The sequence below is a fragment of the Papaver somniferum genome, chromosome 7 (assembly GCF_003573695.1).
Source record: "Papaver somniferum cultivar HN1 chromosome 7, ASM357369v1, whole genome shotgun sequence".
Lineage (NCBI taxonomy): Eukaryota > Viridiplantae > Streptophyta > Magnoliopsida > Ranunculales > Papaveraceae > Papaver > Papaver somniferum.
Window position 1 is genome coordinate 233,962,924 of NC_039364.1, and position 7,692 is coordinate 233,970,615.

A 7,692-nucleotide genomic window follows, 5' to 3' on the forward strand; every position below is an offset into this window, starting at 1 on the left:
CTTTCTTCAAAAATTTCACAAAGGTGTGTGTAAGGTTGATTTAAGAGTAAAGTGTGTTCAAGAACAATTGTCCTTAATTGCAAAAAAGTTTCCGAGCTCAAGGAAGAATTGAACACAATTCAAGCATCTTGGAATATCTCTGATGAGGAAGAAGATGAGTAATTTTTGTTCTTATTGTTGCCTAGTATGTCTTATTTTTGGCTTAGTTGGAAGAATAACTAGTGCTTTGAATAACAATAATTGTGACTGCACCTACCTATTATCTTTCATCTTCTTGTATTATTTTTTTAGGTTTATTGGTTTTAAATTCTAAAAATATTTGGAGGATGATGGTTTGCAGTATTTAATCTTTATGGTTTGTTATATTGCAATTTGTTATGGGATATTGGTGTTTACGTCCATGAACTATGTTGTCCCATATTTTGTCAAAAGTAAAGTCGTTCATGATCGGTATTTATGTATTGATTTAAAGATGAATAGACTTTTGACAAAATATAAAAGTTAAGCCTATATTGTCAATTCTTTGATGGAAGATAGGTTAAAATATTTTGTGTTTAAGGAATATGTCTATTAAATATTGTTATGCATATAATGATGGAAGATAGAATGAATCCTTGTGTATTCCACAGTATTGATCTTCACTGATCCATATTTTATGTAATACCGTGAGGCTCCGTAATGTGTCTTATGTTGAGCACGATACAACTAAGTTGATTAATTTTTGATTAGCTTGGTTGGTTGTTACGTAAGATACTTTATGCTGAGCATTTTTGAACTAAATTAATCATCTTGTTTGGTTATTTAGTTATTGCTCCGTAAGTTCTCTTATGTCGAGCAAAACAAATTACAATTAAATTGATTACTTTTGTGATTAGTTTGATTGTGTATTCCAATTAGATTAATTATGGGGTCTCTTGTAATTAGTCTAGTTGAGTTTTCATATATTCCATGAGTTTTTTCTTGTGTTGAGTATATGAACGGCTATCCTAATCATTTTCTAATGGCTATGTTATTAGTATGTTCCGTAAGTTTTCTTACATTGAGCATGAACAATTAAGTTCACCACTTTGTGTGTTTAATTTGATTGCGTATTCCAATTGAATTAATCATGGGTTTACTTGTGATTAATGAGTTTTGGATATAGGAAATCATTTTCATGGTTTTTGGTGTCCAATAAAAATCCTTCTTTTCTTCGAAATTAAGGCCGCTCTTGTTGTTCCCTTGGGAATGACATCTAATGGGGGAGAGTTCTTTTGAACTTGTGCTTAATGGTCATATCTTGAGGGGTGTGCGACTGTGAAATTTTAGAGGCGTTATCTTGTATCTTTAAACTCCTTGATGAATGTTGTTAGCTTCGACTATAAGATTGCATCTAAATAAGATGATGTGTGTTGTTTTCTTTTAGTCATGAAATGTCTCTTACGGAAATTTCATTAGGATCCCGTTCTTGTACCTTTGCCAATTTTATTGACAAAAAGGGGGAGAATTAATATGTAGTTCACACTACAAATACATGTGGTTTTCGGATCATTGTGTAAGGGGTAGTGGTTTCTATGTGAGATGGAGTATTGACTAAGGGGGAGTGATAATATCACCATAGTTATTGTTGAAGTTGTGATACAATTGGACTTTGACACCTTGTAATATTACTATGACATTGTATAAAAATGATCGAGACCGATGCTTTTTCATTGTTCTAGCTACGGATCTTCAACAATGGTGATGCTAAACTTACAACCTTTGGGATCATTGGAGTACTTGAAAGGACGAAGATTTCGAGGAATGTTGAAGATTAGGCATGTTGAATAGGAGCTACTAAAGTTTCATTATCATTTTTGTATTCCATATGTATTGATAGTTTTGTCACTAAAATTAACAAAGGGGAGATTGTTAGAGCACTGCTCGGTCGAACTCGCATGCGTTTCTATATCAAGCATGTTTGTCAATGTTAGTGATCAAAACTATAAGTCTTGATTTCTAGTCTATTATAGCTAAGTCTCGTACTAGGATAGTAAGTGTAGTTGAGCTCCAGGACTTCATGGCGATTCATCGTACAAGTGGAAGAACTACTCAAGGAACCGGTGGAACTTCTCGACAAAAAGGTATGTGAAGACTTGAACTTATCTGTCACTCAAAAGTATATCTATTCTATCTCCTACTTCTTGAGACAAAAGCCGTATGCTATATATATAGACTTAGATTATACACATTTGGTATTTCGAGCCGAGTATATCTCGCCTATCTATATCTCGAAATATGAGTTGGTAAGCGTTTCGCTTCAACCATGTTTTTCTTTACCTAGTGACACAAGTCATGATATGTTTCAATCACTTTGAAAATTACTTTGACGAGAAATAGTGTAACAACTATATACAGTGAAACTTCGATAAATTAATAATCCCGGGACTGCTAAATTCTATCAATTTAGCGAAGTATTAATTTATCGATAAATTAATAAGTTATTATTATATCGAAACATACTAAATTTAACTTTAAATTTCTAAAATATGTGTGTAGTATCAAATATCTAGAGATTTTATTTTCAATTCAAATTATTTTCTAATTATTTTATGGTATATTATGTGTATAAATGTATATACTTTAGTTTTAAAATTAAAATAAGAAAAATAAATCACTATAAAACCGTTACGGAACTTCTCAAGGGAGTATAAAAAAATTAAGATGGAGCCCAATATATTATAAATGTGAACAAAAACAAATAATCGTAGATGCCTATTTTAATAAGCACCATAATATAATGTTATCACACTGATTATTAATTTATATTTTAGTTGGGTCCTATTGGAAACTTAAAATTTTTATTATCTTATAAATTTAGCGAGGTTATTAATTTAGCACACTGGCCCAAGTCGGGACTGGCAAAAAATATTATCTTAGCGAAGTTATTAATTTATCGCGGATTAATTTAACGAAGTTATACTGTAACGTCCTCTAAGAATGTTTCAATGATTGGAATGAGAGTTTAGATTACATAACCAATAATGGACATAAGTATGTCGTGGAAACACATATGTGCATAAGTCCTATACTGGAAGAATGGCTAGTAGCCAAGTCCGCGAATTCAGTCCGCATACTGCCGAAGTTCTCAAACCCGAGAATTTCTGCTGCAGTTAACAAACTGCTTGCGTGAGCCAAGTCCGCGAATCCAGTACGTGAAACGGCGAAGTTCTCATCCCGAGAATTTCTGCTGGAGTTTGTAAACTCTGTCCAGTATCTTAAGTCCGGGAACCTAGTCTGTGAACTTGGGAAGGTTATATATCTAAAGATGATTTCTGAACTTAAACTTAAAAATACTAAGGAATGCTTTTGAAAACCGTGGATATAAAGTTCATGAACCTATTCATGTGAATCAAATCATCTTTGCTTGAATCGTGTATTGTGTAGTACATGAGATTTCCTTGCAATTGAACAACTCTCTAACTAGTTCGTATGAGTCATTTGAACTAGTTATGGTGAAGAAGAAAATGGTTGGTATGAAATGCTCAAATGGCTAACCTTTTGGTTGACTATTGTTGAACCAACAATGTACACATTTGGGTACAGTTAACAAACCTAGAAGTGTGCATTTTATTTGTGTATAACAAGCTAAGATTTCGATCTAACGGTTGAGATATAATAGCTTGAATCTAAATCAAGTTTGCATCTAACAGTGAATATTGTTTTCTTTGTGATCAAGGAGAAACCCTGATTTGAAAGACTATATAACGGGATATCTAGCAACTCTGCAAAACTAATCCCCACACCTTACGTGTGATACTAGTTTGCATTATAGAGTCGGTTCTCCTTTAAACTTTGGTTTTCTTCTTCTAAAACCAGGTTAACTACTTAAAGACTTCATTGGGATTGTGAAGCCAGATCGATACTACTTTTATCGTAGTTGTGTGTTCTGATCTTGCATATTCTATCGTACGAGTACAATCAGATTGATTGGCTTGATATTTGATATCTCCGATAGGTAAGATATAAAAAGTAATCACAAAAATCTTCGTCTCATCGTTTGTGATTCCACGACATCTTATTTCGCTACCATAAGATTAAGATTGTTGTGAGGTGATTGATTTATCTAGGATGTTCTTCGGGAATATAAGACCGGATTATCAATTGGTTCCTGTTCACCTTGATTATTATCAAAAGACGGAACAAAAACTTTAGGATTTTTCTGTGGGATACAGATTGATCGTTTGATAGACTTGTCTGTGTGAGACATATTTTTTTTTATTGTCAAAGCCTGCGATTTTGGGTCGTAGCAACTTTTAGTTGTGGGTGAGATCAGCTAAGGGAATCAAGTGCGTAGTATCCTGCTGGGATCAGAGGCATAGGAGTGGAACTGTACCTTGGATCAGTGGGATATTGATTGGGGTTCAACTACAGTCCAGTCCGAAGTTATCTTGGAGTAGGCTAGTGTCTGTAGCGGCTTAATACAATGTGTATTCAATCTGGACTAGGTCTCGGGGTTTTTCTGCATTTGCGGTTTCCTCGTTAACAAAATTTTGGTGTCTGTGTTATTTACTTTGCGCATTATATTTTGTTTAATATAATATAAATAATACAGGTTGTGCGTTAGATCAATCAATTGGATAGTCCGACCTAACGGTGTTGATTGATATTGATTGATCCTTGGATATTGGTCTTTGGTACCATCCAAGTTATCTCTATTTAATCGAGACTCGCAGTTTGCTTGAGTAGGATTAAATTGAGAGATTGAGATATTAACTCATTGAGATACTTTTACCTAGATTGAGTCTGACTATCTGGTTGATTCTCTAAAAAGTGTTTCGGAGTTATTCCATACAGATTGCTAACGACATATTGGGTGGTGTTGTTAGACCGCCGCTTTTTCATATACAATAGACTTTTCTGTGTGAGACAAATTTGTTTATTAAGTCTTCGACTTTAGGTCGTAGCAACTCTTAGTTGTGGGTGATATCAGCTAAGGGAATCAAGTGCGTAGAATCCTGCTGGAATTCAGAGACATAAGGATCGCAACAGTACCTCGATCAGTGTGATATTAGTTAGGGCTCAACTACATTCCAGTCCGAAGTTAACTTGGAGTAGGCTAGTGTCTGTAGCGGATTAATACAGTGTGGTGTTCAAATCTAGGCTATTTCCCGGGGTTTTTCTACATTTACGGTTTCCTCGTTAACAAAATTTCCGGTGTCTGTGTTATTTCTTTTCCGCATTATATTTTGTTATATAATAGAAATATCATAGGTTGTATGTAGTTCAATCAATTAGATAATACAACCTTTAGTTGTTGATATAAATTGATTGACACTTAAACATTGGTCTTTGGTACCATTCAAGTTGTTTCACACAATAATCAGGCTCACATATTTCTATTTGTTTGATTTGCTGATTACATTGTGAAACAGAGATATAACTCTTGGATATATTTCCATTGATTGAGTCTGACTGTCTAGTCGATTCTCTTGGAATTATATTGGAGTTGTCCAAACAGATTACTAAGCGAATATTGGGTGTGGTTGTCGTACCCCTACGTTTTCACTTTAAACACCTTCTCAACGTGAACGAGATGATCTTCCCAAGTTCTGTTGTATACTAGAATATCATCCAAGTAGACAATCACAAAATCTTCTATAAAAGGTCGTAACAAATCATTTATCAAACGCATAAACGTCGCTGGATCATTACACAAACCAAAAGGCATCACCAACCACTCGAGCAAGCCTTGTTTGGTTTTGAAAGCACTCTTTCATGTATCATCTTACCGAACTCTCATTTTATGATATCCGGATTTTAAATCTAACTTCGTAAAGGCTCGGGCTTTTTCCAGCTGATCCATCATGTAGTCTATCTTGGATAGAGGGTAGCGATTCTTGATGATGATCTTTTTCAATGCTCTATAATCAATACACATACGCCATCCTCCATCTTTCTTTGGAACCAACCGCGGATCCACAAGGTGAAACACTAAGCACTATCATTCCTAATTCTAAAAGATTCTGTACTTGTTTCTTGATCTCATCATATTCCTCGATGGTCGTGCGATAAATACCTACATTAGGAAGATAACTCTCTCCGGTCAACATAATTTCATGCTCCACACTCCTCCTTGGCGGTAACCCCGTGACATCAGAAAATAAATCCTTGTATTTCAACTTCAAAGTTTCTAGGTCATCTTCTTGTTGGGAAATCAAGGCTGCCAAAAAATCTCTAATCAACTTATCTTCAACAGAATGGATCACAAGGAGAATGAACTTTGTGCTAGCATTCACTAACCGCTTAGCCTGATTGGAAGTGATCAAGCTTGCTCCATCAAGAGGAGAATCTATAACCCGAATCACAAAACTATCTCCATCTTTGGTAAAGGTGTACTTTTGTTTCCTCATGTGTAGAGTTGCATCTCTATCCCATAGGTAAGGACTAATTAGTACCACCTGAAAAACATTCAAAGGAACTATGTCGCATGTAACTTCGTTAATATATGACTCATCTAGAGCAAATTTGAACGTGCACTGTTGTGTAACTTGCAAGCCCCTTCCTTTTGAATCCATCCTAAAGGGTATGGTTTTGGATGTTTGAAAGTCTTCAATCCTAACTTCTGCCCCAAAGAATTTGAAAGTAAATTATTATGACTTCTCGGGTCAATAACAACATCCACTAGTGATGTTTTGACTTGCATCTTCACTGTGAAGAGTCGCTCCATAAGATCATATTTTGAAGGTCTTTCCTTTGCTCTTGTCATAAGAGAGAGCTTTGAATTGGGTTCAGTTATCCTTGTACTTCTTTTGGAGTTTGAGCGACTAGTGTTGCCTTCTTGGCTCCTTTTCTCTGCAATCCTTTGGGTTTTAGATGAGGGTTCTTTACCAAACACTTGTCAATAACATGACCCGTTTGTTTGAAATGGGTACAAGTCAAACCTTCCTTGTCACTAGACTTCCCTTCTTCTTTGCTCATTTCATAGTGGTACTTCCAGATTTTCCCTTAGGATTTCCCTTTGAATCAGATTTCTTAACCCTGCCTTCAATGGAATTAGTGTTTTTACCTGCTTCGGCAATAATATCAACCGAAAACATCTTCAACTCATTCCGTATATACTTATGAAAACCAGTGATATACTTTATATAAATAACATAATCTCCCAATTCCAAATCCAAAATTATAGCTTGATTCAGAAATTTCAAAGTATATTCTTGCACGGTTTGGTTGTAGGTCCGCTTCAAGTTGTACCACTTGAACCATCTATCCTCAACGTAGCCAACCGGATAAAACTGTTTCCTTACAACCGCCTTGAAACTTTTCCACGACAATACTCCCTTACCTAGGTCTTGTCTTTGATAATCTTTCCACCATGTTAGAGCATGCTTTCGTAGCTTCAATGCCTCGAAAGCCGCGAAAGCAATCTTTTCCATTGAACTATATTTAATGAAATATAAATACGTCTATAGACGTCCAATTCAATCATCCAACTTTTCTACATCGACACTTGATGTAGTTTTTTAATGGTAAGTAGAGTATCGTTCAAACTCGGACTTGTTGAGATTCAATTTTAGACTTATAATAAAAATATAAAACATATATACAAAAGTTTGTCACAGTATCGAGAGGTACTGAGACTCAGGATTCCACCAAATTCCATTCATGTGATTCAAATAATAATTCCAATCAATTATAGATCAAATATTAAAAATATGGACTCTTATTCTTTAC